We start from the raw sequence: 14,979 nt of genomic DNA, 5'->3' as shown, positions 1-14,979 counted from the left end.
GTTTTGAGCCTGCTTCTCTCCATTTGCATTGCAACTTTTTCGGGGAGCTAGTACTTCGCACCCGGTTTGTTTACCACTCCACAGCCCATAACCTAGTGTCTGCCTCAGATACTCTTAAATTTCCTCTCCGGAGCAAAAGTGAGAGCTGCTGTGCATAAGATGGGATTTGAGAGTGACGTGGAGAGGATTTTCTTTCCTCCTAACTGCCCACCTTAGGAGAAGTGACGACAACTTACCCTTTTCCCAAAGTAAGCAATTTCTTAATCCTGACTCCTAATTAGTAACTAGTCCTCCCTGAAGTACAATACAAACTGATTTTGTCTCTAGTACCCTACATGGGAGTATGAGCAAACACAGCAAGCACGCTTCATGAACTTTAGAGCTTGCTTTTTATGCTCTGTGTTGGTTTTTCTTTTAACCTAGTCTTTTGAGACTAGAAAAACTGCCTTTGTAATAAGTTTCCGAGTGAAGATGAATTAATGAGTTTCTTAAACTTTAGGATGTAAGTCCTAGCCTTTCAGAATGTTCTCCTCTGCTAATTTTAACGTTTATAGACCTGTGTGCCAGGACTTACGACAGGAATTGAAATAGCCGTAGCCTTTATCTCCATAAAAGGATGGATAGAGGGAAGTAGATTAAGAAACACTACAGTGGGGGCTGGGCCCGTATCTCTGTGGTTGAGGGCTCACCCAGGGTTCAATCCCCCAGCCCTGCCACAAAACAAAACACCCCAAAGAGTTTAGCTGAAAAGTTTGATCAAAGTGTAGCTTCACACTACCGTTGAGTTTAAAGAACTGGGACCCAAAGGTCTTTAAATTTCTGGCAAATATTTAAGAAAAAAAATGGTTTTAGAATTTTCTTCAAGACTGAGGAATAACAAGTGTTGGTAAAGGTGATTCAAGCCAAATAAAGTGGACTTATTTCAAAAGGCTTTTTTTTTTTTTTTTTTTTTTTTTTTTGGTGCTGCGGGTTGAAGGCATCTAGGACCTTATGCATGTCAAGCCCTTTGTTGGGTGACGCCCCAAGCTGCTAAAGAACTTTTCCGGTGTGTGTCTTGTGGTCTGTGAGAGAAGTTTGTATTTTTTTTTTTTGAAGGCAAACCTTCAATATATTCGTAGCAGAAACTGAAACCCAGCCCTGGTTTAGGTATGTATGGATGCAAAAATCGTGAAACTAGCCTGTTCAGCCCCTCCTAACATCCACCCACCCTTAGTACCTCATCTCCATCACCACCACCCCCCAGTCTTTCAGGATCCTTCAACCTTGCGTCCAGGTTTGTACGGGTTGTCAAGATTTTTCTCAAGTCTTTCTCTTCCAGATTTACCCGTTTTGTTATGCTCTTTCATTTTTGAAGTGTTCTATTCTCATGCAATAAACTCATCCGATTGGTAAAGTGTGCTTGCTTGCTTTATTTATTTATTTATTTATTTATTTATTTATTTATTTGCATTCTCTTTAAGAATGCTCTAAGTATGGGACTGGAGAGAGAGCTCAGTGGTTTAGAGCACTCATTGCTCCTGCAGAGAACCCAGCTTTGATTCCCAGCACCCACATGGTGGCTCCCAACTATCTGTAACTCCAGTTCCGGGGTATCTGATGTCCACTTTTAGCTTCTGAGAATACTGCACAGACATGTATACAAGCAAAACACCCCACGAATAAATAATAAAATAAATTCAAATGAGTAGAATAAGGGAAATGTAGGGGTTTTTAAAATTATATTTTGAGACCAAAATTGATTAAAGTTAATGCGTAATTGTGAGACAATCTCTTGGAAACCAAGTTACTATTAAAGAATGACTTAAACATTTCCTTTTTTTTTTTTTTTTTTTTTTTTTGCTTCTGCCCATAACATTTTATGAAGACAAAGTCTGGGGGTTGGGGATTTGGCTCAGTAGCAGAGCGCTTGCCTAGCAAGCGCAAGGTCCTGGGTTCCGTCCCCAGCTCCGAAAAACAAAAGAAAAAACAAAAAAAAAAGACAAAGTCTGGTCTTAATATTATCATTAGTCTGTCATCCTACCTTAGCTTCCTGAGTGCTGAGATTACACAAGATTGGATCTGAAAGCTGAAAGTATAGGTGTGCTGAACTCATCGTGGTTACTGTAGAATTAAATTTGCCAAATTTGCACAGACGTTTGAAATTGATATCTTGGCAGAATGGCTAGTGGTTTTTTTTTGGGGGGGGGAGGGGGTTGTTTGTTTTTTAAAAAGCTTAAAAGTCATCAATCAATAATGTGGGTAATAATAGAAGGGTGCTCTATCATATAAAGGAAGTCACAAGTTGGATAACGAGTTCAGTTCGAGTGCAGGCATGAAAAAGAGGTCTAACTGTTTTTTCAGCCATAGAGGCTGGAATGATCACTCTGCCTTTCTCTATCATCTCACGCTTCCTTCCTTTCTGGCTAAGGCCCTCTCAGGAGCAATCAATAGTCCACCACTGATTCAACAGCCGAAAAGCAGTGTTCCGGGCTGGGATGTGGCTCAGATTGTACTTCACTTACCTGCTAAGCGCCAGGTCCTGCGCTTATGTTCAATCCCCAGTTTACATGTGGATATAGCGGCACAGGCCCAGAATCCTAACCCTTAAGAAGCGAAGGCCTCCAAAGAGCAGAAATCCACTCACCTCTTTTCCACCCTTACCTACTTCACACTGACTTCAGGGCTGGCCTAGCGTGTGTGAGGCTTTGTCTCAAAACAAATCAAGACACAAAACAAAACAAAGTAACTATTTCCACAGGGAGAGAAGGTTTGTTTCCAAAGTAGATATTCACTGTTTAGTATGAAGTTCCTTTTATCTTTGGTCCTGAAACTAGTGTTCACTCAATAAGCCGGCCTGGATATCCAGTTCAGTCGTGGATGGAGCCTTTGAACAGTAAGCACTTCAACAAAACAATAAAGGATAACCCAGTCAAAGTTGGGGGCGGGGGCGGGGGGATGTTTGAAGTTGGAATCTCTTTCCCAAGTCTAGCATTTTCTCCTTTTGGTTTGAGACAGGGTCTCCGGGTGTAGCTCAGGCCGCCCTGTCCTTGAACTGGTGTTCTCCTATACCAGCCTCCTGAAGGCTATGGTTACAAGGGTGTATACCACCATACCTGCTTTTACTTTTTTATCCACAAACCTCCTTTGGAGGGGAGGTGTACAGACACAGAGTCCCTGCTTAGGTTGAAAGATAATGACAATTTGTATACCAACATTCCTTGAGTAACACTGTACCACTGCTTAGCAATTGTCTTATTCTAGCTGTGTAAAAAGGAAGGTTTAAATAAGTGAGGGCTGGCCAGAGTTTTCCATTAAAGGAAGTGTCTCCTCCCCCTCCCCCTCCCCCTCCCCCCCCTCCTCCTCCTCCTCCTTCTCCTCCTCCCCTTTCCTCCTCCCCTTTCTCTTTCCTCCTCTATTTTCCCCTTTTATTTTTATTTAAATTTATTTGTTTATTTATTATTTATTTATTTGAGACAGTGTTTCTCTGTGTAACCTTGGCTGTCCTGGACCAGGCTATCCTGTAGACCAGGCTGGCCTCTGAACTCAGAGATCCCCTTGCTTCTGCCTCCCAGCACTGCCATCAACGGTGTATGCCACCACCTCTTCACTTTTATTATCTTCCAAACACATGAGATTTGACTGTAATATTCCATAAATTATTACTGATATGGAAAAAATGCCCGTCTCTATACTTGTTTGAGGCAGGGTCTTACTATGGTATCCCTGGCTGGCCTGGCACTCCCTACATAGCTCGTAGAGCTTCAGACTATGCCAGTTTTCCTGACTCGGTTCCCTGGGTGCTGGGGTTCTAGACATGTCCCAGTTAGCTTGTCTTATATGAACACTAATTCACTTAAAATGTCCTCAGACCTATGCTTAAATTGAATGTTTTCCTCTTTTCCAATTTTTTTCTAAGAGTTCAAGGATAACTTGGCACGTTGCTAACTGTATTCCTCAGTATCGGAACTAATCCCGATCCACTTGCAGTAGATATGGCAATCATTTGTTTAGCTAAGCCTGTAGATGTGCTACAATCTGAGGGGCAGATCTCCGCATTTCCTGACTGGTATAAATCCGCTGACTCATCAGGGCATCTTTCTGCTTGAGTCTCCTCTTTCAGAAGCACTAGTCCAAGCCGGGAAGATTAGCAATGAGTGTTGAAGAGAGGAGAAGGCCGAGAGGCTATTTCAGAAGACTGGGTTTGCAGAATGGCTCCTGTATAGTCCCTTATATATGTCCTTTATACCTCTTTGTAACTTCAACCCAAAAAGAGATTGATAATACTGAGCCAGCAGATTCACAGTGTTGATCTGTGGGTTCTGTGCAGTTCATTTTTGTTTTGTTTTTGAGACAGGACTTGCCCTGGCAGCTCAGGCTGGCTTCCAACTCTTTAGCTTCTTGGCACAACCTTCCTAGTGCTGGAATTATAAGTGTACACCACGGTGCAGGCTTCTGTGAAAGTTCTTGAAAGCTGTAACATATTTAAGTCGTTTTATGTTGCCAAAACGCTAATGCAACATTGTTTTCTTTCTTTCTTGTGACCTAGAAGCACAGCAAGAAGACATCCTTGCCAGGGGTAGTGGCACACCTTTAGTCCCAGTGCTTGGGAGGCAGAAGCAGGTGAATCTCTGCGTTTGAGGCCAGCCTGATCTACAGAGCAAGTTCCAGGACAGCCAGGGCTACCCTGGATCAAAACCACCCTTCCTCTCCATTCCCCAACACCCACACCCACACCCACACACACACACACAGAACACACACACAGAGAGAGAGAGAGAGAGAGAGTCTTTGAAGAAGCAACTACGATGTTCCCTGAGTTTTTTTGTTTTGTTTTGTTTTGTTTTTTCTCCTTTTTTTTTTTTTTTTTTTTTTTTTTGGAGCTGGGGACCGAACCCAGGACCTTGAGCTTGCTAGGCAAGTGCTCTACCACTGAGCTAAATCCCCAACCCCGGTTCCCTGAGTTTTAAAACCATGCCTCTATGGTAGAGATTCTGTATCTAGGATAGTGGCAACCTATTGAAAACCTCTGTCTTCTAATTCTACTGCTCTGTTTCCTTAACAGTTTGTTGTTGTTGTTGCTGCTGCTTTGTTTTGTTTTTTAGCTACCTGATGCTAGACTTCTCACCTTATGTCTTTGAAAATATTTCCTTGAAACAAGGTCACGGACCATAAGCCCCTTTTTTGACAAGCTCAAAAGCCATAGGCTGTTTGCTAGTTGATCCCCTTTCCTTTTCAAAACACTTAGCGTTTGTCTTCCAATTTATACAGACACCGGCAGAATTCGGGAGAACTGAGTGATAATGTTATTCTAGATGAAGACAGCTACATGGTGCTTTAATCATAGTATTTAATGAATGCTAAATACGGGGGCTACTGAATGCCACCCTCACACACACTGGGTAGTCTTGACTGTGCTGGAATGCCATCTGTAGATTAGGGTGGCCTTAGACTCAGAGTTCAGCCTGCCTCTGCCTCCCGAGAGCTGCGATTAAAGGTGTGCTACACTGTTGCTATCTGGTACTGCGACTGACCCTTGTCTTTGTCCCCAGTACAGAATGGATTTAGTTGCTTAGGCTCTTACTAGTTTCTTTTCTTTCTTTCTTTCTTTCTTTCTTTCTTTCTTTCTTTCTTTCTTTCTTCCTTCCTTCCTTCCTTTCTTTCTTTCTTCCCCCCCTCTCTCTCTCTTTTCCGCTTAAGACCAGGCATCATGGTTGCTATGCGATGACAGAATCTGACCAACTTGTTCATATTTGCATACAGAGCAGACTCTTGCTCTTGGGAGATTTAACTCAGCAAGGCAGAAGGGAACTACCTGGATTACAGCAAGCGCTCCCCTTCTCTCTGTTTAAATCATGTAGTTGGTTTCATTTAGTTTATCTGCCGTTTGACAGATGAATTCTTCCTTTGGGATGACAGTCACAGTTTGCTGACTGGGCTGTCCATGTACTGTTTTACCTGGTTGCCTTTAACTCGATTTCACCCAAATCAGGAAAAGTAGCTATACAGCCCTTTGAGATATGTCACTGGTCCCACCCCCACCCCCACCCCCGTCAAGTCTACTGGCTCCCACAGACATGGAAACACAACCCTGGGTTCACTTGCACAGTACTATAGAACACATAGAAGAAATCAAAAAAGTATAATTACCAGAATTTACCAGGTGACGGCTTCGGTTTAAAATTAAGCTGAGTGGATCATGCTGAAGCCACTGTAGTGATAATAGTAAGATTTAGTTACATACACATTTTATTTTCTGAGGTAAGTACATAATGACAATGTACTATTTCTACAAAAGATTTCCTTCAGGCCTTTGTTGGCATGTCAGGGTTCACAATTGGGAATTGGGAGTTTTGGATTTCATGCAAAATCAGTGCTACAGATACAACAATACATGGATTTATTGGTTGTCAACTTAGATTAGCATAACATTAGCCCTGGAGTATATTAGATTATTACTTTGGCTCTTAGTAGACAAACCTGAAAATAATAAAGACACGGGATCTGTCTTAGAAAATTCAATAATTAGTCCTTAGTTGTTTTTTTTTTCATTAAATTTTCTTATATTGTTTTTCACGAACATTTGGTCTTGTCCCTTTAGCAGAGTTTTGTCCCTAAGTCTTTTTACCTAACTATCAAAATGTCTTCAGTCATTTCATTGATAAATCTGATGGAGAGAAGGGAGAACTTTGTGCTATCCCAGAGACATAAAAAAGACATTGTTTTGGTGTAAATACAAGGATATAAAAAGTTGTGTGTTTATAATAATGCCTTTAACTATAGAATAGTTTACATATTTCAGAAGTTTTCATATCTATTTCATATAACTTATATGTATATTATATAAAAGTTATATTTATTATGTAATTATATATGTGTGTATATTATATACACATTATATTTATTATGTAATTATATATGTGTATGTATATATATATGTGTGTGTGTTTGTGTATTTTTAAACCAGAAACTAGATCTGAAGCTAGAAAACAAACCAGACTAATCATTAATTTTTACAGTACACCTCACAAATACCATAGAAACGATTTTTGTTTTTTTAACAATAATTACTAAAAAAAAAAAATCGTTTCTTTATAGGCTGAGAGTGTGCCCCGTCTGTATAGCACTTGCCTAACATATTTCGAAGATTTTGGCTCAATCCTCAACTCTGTGAAATAGACACCCACCCACCTCAGTCTGTCTAATTGTGGAAAAGTGTGTAGAAACCAGACTGCCTGTATAAGAAAAAAGAAATGTGCTGGAATTACTAAGTAGAACTTGTGTGGTAGTTTGAATGCCACCCTAGCCTCATAGATTTGAACAGTTTTTAGCTTGACTATTTAGGAAGGATGAAGAGGTGTGGCCTTGTTGGAGGAGGTGTGGCCTTGGAGGAGGTGTGGCCTTGTTGGAGGAGGTGTGTCACTGGGGGTGGGCTCTCCTTTTAAAACTCTCTCTCTCTCTCTCTCTCTCTCTCTCTCTCTCTCTCTCTGCCCAGTCCCTCCCCCTTCCTCCCTCCTTCCCTCCTTCTCGACCTCCTGCCTGTAGGTCTGATGTGAATTTTCAGCTGTTGCTCCTGAGCCATGCCTGCCTGCTGCCGTGCTCCCTGCCAGGACGGGCTCACCCCTTCTTACTGTAAGCAAGCCACCAATTAAACACTTTCTTTTATAAGTTACCTTGGTCACGGTGTCTCTTGACAGCGATAGAAAGGTAACTAAACCAGCTTGTGGGGATAAAGCTAGAAAAGAATTGGATTACAGAATTTTATCAGCAGCTTATCTTCTGTTAGGGAGCTACCAAACCCAAGGTAATTAGTACATATTTCAAGGTGTCAAATCTGTTTTGAGAGGCTCTCTCTCCTGTCACAACTTACAGATGTTCTTGCGCCACAACTGTGCGTTTGTAGCTAAATTCATGACTTTGGAGGCTAAACTCAAGTTAGGTGTGGGTTCAAGGTAGATCGCTGGACTAGCATATGGAAGGCCTTGGATTCAATCTCCAGTGCTGCGAAAGGAAAGTAAAAATAGAAGAAAGCGGGGCTGGAGAGATGGCTCAGCGGTTAAGAGCACTCACTGCTCTTCCAGAGGTCCTGAGTTCAAATCCCAGCAACCACATGGTGGCTCACAACCATCTGTAGTGGAATCTGATGCCCTCTTCTGGTGTGTCTGAAGAGAGTTACAGTGTACTTGTATAAATAAATCTTAAAAAAAAAAATAGGAGAAAGCATGAGCTGAGGATACAGCTCCATTGGCAAGCACTTGCCTGGCATGGATGGAGCTCTGGCTCCTGTCCCTACCATTACATACACTGGTCCTGGTGACATGGCTGTAGTTTGAAACCAAGCCTTCATTCCTATTAGGCAAGCTCTCCGTTAGTTAAGCGACATCTCCCTGCTTCCTTAGTTCCCCCACATCTTTTCCAAGTCAGTTGGCTCCTAAGGCTTCTTACAAAAATAATACGCACTGAACAAAAAAACCAATCACAGCTTTTTTTTTTCTCTTCCTGATTCTTTTCACCCCCTGGACTGGGTTTCCCCTGGCTAGCCTGAAACCCGCAACCCTCCCTGTTTAAGAATCCTCTTCTTGGAGAGTAGCATGTGCTACTATAACTTGTTAAGAACTCACAATTAGGCCTGGGGCCAAGGATGTTGGCGTATGCCTGGATCTTGGTACTTTTGAGTTTAAGGTGGGAGAATTATGCGGCCAAACCCACATAATAAGAGCTTGTCCAAATAATACCGAAACAAAACACAGACCTAGGAATCACAAAGCCTGTGTCCTTCTCTACATAGAAAGTGAGTTCCTAGAGACACGGGGTGATAAAGAGCCCTGTGCTGGTTGGTTTATGTCTCTGGAAACAAGCCAGAGTCTTGGCTTTGGGGAAGAGGGACTCAATCGAGAAAATGCCTCTGTAAGACGGGCGTATAGGCAAGTCCGTCTGGCATTTCCTTGATTAATGATTGATATGGAAGTGGGCTTAGCCCACTAGGCTGTGCGATTTCTGGGCAGGTGGTCCTGAGTCACATAAGAAAGCAGGAGGCAGCCATGAGAGGAAAGCAGGTGGGGGTTGGGGATTTAGCTCAGTGGTAGAGCCCTTGACTAGGAAGCGCAAGGCCCTGGGTTCGGTCCCCAGCTCCGGGGAAAAAAAAAGAAAGAAAGAAAGAAAGAAAGAAAGAAAGAAAGAAAGAAAGAAAGAAAGAAAGAGAAGCAAGCAGGTAAGCAGTACTCCTCTGGCTTCCACTTCAGTTCCTGTTTCAGGTTCCGGCCCCCGACTTCCCTCAGTGATGGAGTGTGGCCTATAGAGTGTATGCCAAAATAAACCCTTTCCTCTCCAAGTAGCTTTGGACATAGGGCTTTCTCTCAGCCACAGAAACCCTAACTAGGAGGGGGATATTGTTTTCATGCTGGTGTCTGTGAGAACAAAACTGACACATGGTGCATAATTGTTACAGGCAACAGTGAAGTCTAGTGATCTGGTTATGTCTGCTATCTCGAGCATCAGGCAGAGGCACGCTTAATATGCCCAAGGACTGAAAAGACCTCAGGTTGACTCGAGCGAGGGACAGAGGATCAATGCCTGGCGTAGTAACTTCTCTGTTGCTGTGATAGAACTGCATGACCTGGCTGGTAACACATAAAAGAAAGCATTTAACTTGATGTCTGGTTTTAAAGGTGTAGAGCAAAGGGACAGCTGAGAGCTCACAGCTCCGATCCAAACCACGAGGCAGCTAGAGGGACATGGGGAATCTCTTGGGTATTTGGAAATTCCAAAGCTTGTCTCTAGTGACATACCTCCAACAAGGCCACGTCTCCAAATCTTTCCCAAATGGTTCCACTAACTAAGGACCAAGTATGGAAATGTATGAGCTTATGGGGGTATTTTATTGAAATCGCCACAAACAGTTAATGGTTTCTTGGGTGGGCAAGCACCTGGTTCCAGTTCTAAGTGCTCTCTGCCTCGTCATGCTTCACATGCCTCATTATGTTAACAGCCTTGCAGAATAATTGTTACTGTTATAATAAGGCAGAAGTTATTGCGATACAGCTTAGTAACTATCGTATATTCGTGTAGGCCACTGACTACCCAGGGGAAAGCCCCAACCATTCTAGAGCGAGCTAAATGGATTAAATGTGTTAGCATGACTGCTAAACTATTTCAAAGCCATTGTTAGGCTAGTCATTTGCTTTTTTAAAATCTCTCTCTCTCTCTCTCTCTCTCTCTCTCTCTCTCCAAAAATGAGGAACTAGGCATGGTGAAACACACCTTTAATCCCAGCACTCAGGAGGCCTGATCTACACAGTGAGTCCCATGACAGCTAGGGCTAGGTAGAGACCCTGCCTCAAAAACAAAAACAAAAACAAAAAAAAACAAAAAACAAAAGCAAGACAAAACATGTTTCAGACTTATTTTATGTGTCTGAGTATTATTTATTTTATGTGTATGAGTATTTTGCTTGACTATATGTACGTGCACCACATCTGTGCCTGGTGCCCGCAGACCTTAGAAGAAGAAAATCGCATTTCCTAGAAGTGGAGTAAAAGTTGGTTGTGGGGGTTGGGGATTTAGCTCAGTGGTAGAGCGCTTGCCTAGCAAGCGCAAGGCCCTGGGTTCGGTCCCCAGCTCTGAAAAAAAGAAAAAAGAAAAAAAAAAAGTTGGTTGTGAACCATCGTGTGGGTGCTGGGAACCAGACCTGGGGTCCTCTCCAGGAACAACAAGTATTCATAAATTCCACAATGTATGTCCTAGTTAGGGCTTCATGGCTGTCAAGACACACCGTGAGCAAGGCAACTCTTATAAAGGAAAACATTTAACTGGGGGGGGCTGGCTTACAGTTCAGCGGTTCAGTCCATTATCATCATGGCTGGAGGCACGGCAGTGTGCAGGCGGACTTGGTGCTGGAGAAGGAGCTGAGAGTTCTACATCCTAATCCATCCACAGGCAGCAGAAAAAAACAAAAAACAAAAAAAACCAAAAAAACTATGTGACACAATAGGTGTGGATTGAGCATCTGAGACCTCAAATCCCTCCTCTACAGTGACACACTTCCTTTAGCAAGGCCACACCTCCTAATAGTGCTACTTGCAATGGGCCAAACATTCAAACACATGAGTCTACGGGGGCCATTCCTATTCAAACCACCACATCATCTCTACGGGGGCCGTTCCTATTCAAACCACCACATCTTCTCTACGGGGGCCATTCCTATTCAAACCACCACATCATCTCTCCAGACCAAATCCTTTTTTTTTTTTTTTTAAGATTTATTTATTTATCATATACAAGTACACTGTAGCTGTCTTCAGACACACCAGAAGAGGGCATCGGATCCCATTACAGATGGTTGTGAGCCACCATGTGGTTGCTGGGAATTGAACTCATGACCTCTGGAAGAGCAGTCGGTGCTCTTAACCGCTGAGCCATCTCTCCAGCCCCCCAGACCAAATCCTTTTATCTTACCTTTTCTTCTTTTTCCTAAAATTTTAGAAATTCTCTCTCTCTCTCTCTTTCTCTCTCTCTCTCTCTCTCTCTGTGTGTGTGTGTGTGTGTGTGTGTGTGTGTGTGTGTGTGTGTGTAAAGTGTCCATGAAAGCCAGGGCAGTCAGCCCTGTGGAGCTGTGGAGCTGGAATCGCAGGCAGTTGTGAGCCACCTCCTTTATGTGCTAAGCGTCAAGCGCAGAAGAGGCAGCAGCAGGTGCTTTTAGCCACTGAGCCAGCTTTCTAGTCCCTCTTTGCTTTTCGTCAGCCCTTATGTTTTTTAGCAGCCTGGATCACCGCATAGCTTTCAAAACTGCATTTTATGCTTTCATGGCCTCCCATCCTTTGCTGACTTCCTTCGTTGAGAAGTGGCACCGCCTTGATCATATGTAAACCGTGTCCGTAGGCTCTTGGCCTCGATCCAAGTGGGCAACGAGGGGGCTGCAGAGATGGATCCACGGTTAAGAACACTGGTTGCTTTTCCAACCTCAGTGCCCAGGTCCAACATGTTGGCTCGCAACTGTCTGTAACCCCAGTTTCCAGGATCTAATTCCTGCTTCCAGCCTCCACAGCCACTAGGCTGTGACGCAGACATGTGTGCAGGTAAGACCTCTATACACATCAAAGCATGCATAAACAATTAAGTGGGCAAGAGAGACATACTCTTAGGATTACTTGTTTGAGAGTTTTTATTCATTTCTAGAGTTTACGATAAGCACATTATCTTTCATTTTTAAAAATATTTAGTTATTTTATTCTATGGGTATGCTTGGTGTTTTTAAGTGCACCACATACACGGGGTGCCCAAAAAGGCCAGAAAAAAAGATGTTGTGGTGATAAGGATGGTTGTGCTCCGCCGCATGGGTACAGGGAGCTGAGTCACAGTCCTCTGTAAGAACGGCAAGAGTCCATAACCACTGAACAATCTCTCCAGCCCCAGCAGGACATTTTTATAATAGAAGATTCAGCCCCTCACCCCATCCATAGGTGACCATGTGTGAACAGTAGCTAGTATCTTCTAGCACTTACTACACATACCAACAGCTGTACTGAACTGCTTCTTGTCACTTTTTGTGTTTTGTTTGTTCCAGGTTTTGTGTGTGTGTGTTTGTTTGTTTGTTTTGTTTTTTGTGTATTTGTTTTTTGTTTTGTTTTTGTTTTTTTTTGGATTTTTGTGGGAGTTTTTTGTTTGTTTTGTTTTTGTTTTTGTTTTGCTTTGAGACAGGGTTTATCTGTGTAGCCCTGGCTGTCCTGGAACTTGCTTTGTGGACCAGACTGGCCTCTAACACAGAGATCCACCTGCCTCTGCTTCCCGAGTGCTGAGATTAAAAGCATGCTCTCCACTGCCCAGATTGCTTCTTTTTCACTTAATCTTCACAATAAACTATTAAGATATGAAAAACTGAAGACACACAGAGAAGTAGTGACATGCACTGGCCATGGAGCTACTAAGTAGCAAGGCCAGGACACGAATCCAGCACCTTGGACTCTGGATATCACCATGTACATTCCGACTATGTCACTTGTCCTACCAAGTCTGCACATACACACTCAGGCAAGGGAGGGGCTTCTGCCTGTATCTACTTTAGGGAGACCACACCAAAAATCTGCTTGGTGGCTTCTAGATTGACTTTTGGAGATATTAAATAGTGTAAACATCACTTTTATTTCTTCAGGTGGAGGAATGAGATGAGAGCCACACACAAACTGTGAATACACAGCCAGGGCTGAGCCCAGAGCATTTCTCTCTGTTCTAACCATCCTTAGGCCTGGTCCTGGAGGCTTCCAGCTTCCATACGATCTTCCAAGCTGACTGATTCAATCCAGCTTCTCTCAGCTGCTGACTGGTATGCTGTGCTTGGCCTCATGTGAACCTTGGCACCACATCCTAATTAACTGGCTCCTTCTCGTTCTCTGGCTAGTTCTGTCTTCACCTGAGTCTAGCCTGTCTCTATAAAAGTTCAACAGTTTCACTGTGTCTCTCTATGCTGCTCTTAAGTAGCCTCTTTCCTGCCTGTTCTCATGGGAGCAGGGTGTATCCTATCTCATTCTGTCAAATCTTTGACTCATGCTTCTGCTGCTCCTCAGTGAGACATCATTTTCAAACATGGCTGCTTCCTTCTACAAGCTAACCTTACCTATTATTAGGGATTCAATGTATATACTAACGGTGTGTCTGTTATTTCATCCAGATCACAGAGACCTAGAAAAAATTTTCATACAGAAAAAAAAAGGCAAACTGGTAACTGTATTTAAACGTCTAAAAGTTTGTACAGGTAACAAACCTCACTATATTAATGTATCTTTTGACAAGCAAGTGGTGGCACTTGCCTTATCCCCATCGCTCCCCAGGTGGCAAAGGCAGACAGATCTCTGAGTTCGAGGCCAGACTGCTCTACGGAGCTCATTCTAGGACACACAGAGAAACCCATCTCAAAACAAACAAACACAAAATGGAGGACTTTTTCCTTTGGCGTAGCCATTCAATCATTCATTTATTCTCTCTCTCTCTCTCTCTCTCTCTCTCTCTCTCTCTCTCTCTCTCTCTCTCTCTCTTTCTCTCTCTCCAGGTGGTATTTGGGATTGATCTAGGGCTTAACATATACAAAGAAAATATACTACCACCAAGCCACACCCATACTTAAAAGCATCATTTTGAAGTAGAATTTTTTTTTCTTTTTTTTTTTTTTGGAGCTGGGGACCGAACCCAGGGCCTTGTGCTTGCTAGGCAAGCGCTCTACCACTGAGCTAAATCCCCAACCCCTGAAGTAGAATTTTTAAAAATGATTTTTAAAAGATTTATTTATTCTATGAGTGCTCCATCTGCATGTACACCTGCAGGCCAGAAGAGGGCATCAGATCCCAGTATAGATGGTTGTGAGACACCATGTGGTTGCTGAGAATTGAACTCGGGACCTCTGGAAGAGCAGCCAGAGCTCTGGACCTTTGATCTATCTCTCTAACCTGGAAGTGGAATGTTTTCTAAAGTATCGTTTCCTTCTGTAATCCTTTGGTGAACAACTTTCAGGCTTCTTAAGAGACTTATCCAGCCATGGTCGGCTGCTATGGACACCTTGGGCCCTTCCCGCCTGTCTTCTTTCTCTTGCTAACTCATTTTACCTGGCACAACAGGAACACAGTTTCCTGAATCAGTCCTGTTTTAGTTCACTGTGGAGAACATTTCCTAATGGTGAATGGAAATTAATCTTTGGGCAGCATCTTATAATTAATACCATTGTCAGCACATCTGGAGCAGGGCTTCGTCCATTTCTGTTGTGTGTGGCCACTGGTGAGCTCTTGATATGGTCTTAGTAGGCAGTCATTTATGGTCTCTGTGCAATATTTTGAGATATTTTTCATACAGTAGATTATTTTTGTCTTACTGTCTTGTATGAGGGAAGCTGGGACATTTTATCCACCAGTACATGTGTGTACACACACTCCATTTGTAGAGTAACTGTTATTTCTTAATCCCCACAAGGTAAGACATTCTAATTTTACAAATGAGGAAACAGAGATTCAATAGCTCTTC

The 14,979-nt window shown here is 42.8% G+C and overlaps 1 protein-coding gene across 29 annotated transcripts in view; it reads right to left on the bottom strand.

Annotated features, from left to right (window-relative positions):
• The window catches only part of Usp44 (ubiquitin specific peptidase 44), a 46,053-nt gene that overhangs the window by 28,179 nt on the left and 2,895 nt on the right, over nucleotides 1–14,979 (bottom strand). For 14 of the 29 annotated variants that reach the window (XR_015624032.1, XR_015624037.1, XR_015624023.1 and 11 more), the window contains exon 2: nucleotides 6,127–6,187. The exons of 5 other annotated variants lie outside the window; for them this stretch is intronic. The gene's annotated coding sequence lies outside the window, so the exon portion shown is untranslated. Of the gene's footprint in view, nucleotides 1–2,501; nucleotides 2,583–6,126; nucleotides 6,188–10,803; nucleotides 10,897–14,979 lie in introns of all 29 variants that reach the window. 10 more of the 29 variants (XR_015624033.1, XR_015624020.1, XM_087557161.1 and 7 more) reach the window with 2 other exon arrangements.

Source organism: Rattus norvegicus, chromosome 7 (genome assembly GCF_021556685.1).
Source record: "Rattus norvegicus strain SHRSP/BbbUtx chromosome 7, alternate assembly SHRSP_T2T, whole genome shotgun sequence".
In the NCBI taxonomy this organism is placed as follows: domain Eukaryota; kingdom Metazoa; phylum Chordata; class Mammalia; order Rodentia; family Muridae; genus Rattus; species Rattus norvegicus.
Note: the sequence above shows the minus strand (reverse complement) of the source record. Positions and strands in the feature narration are given on the sequence as shown.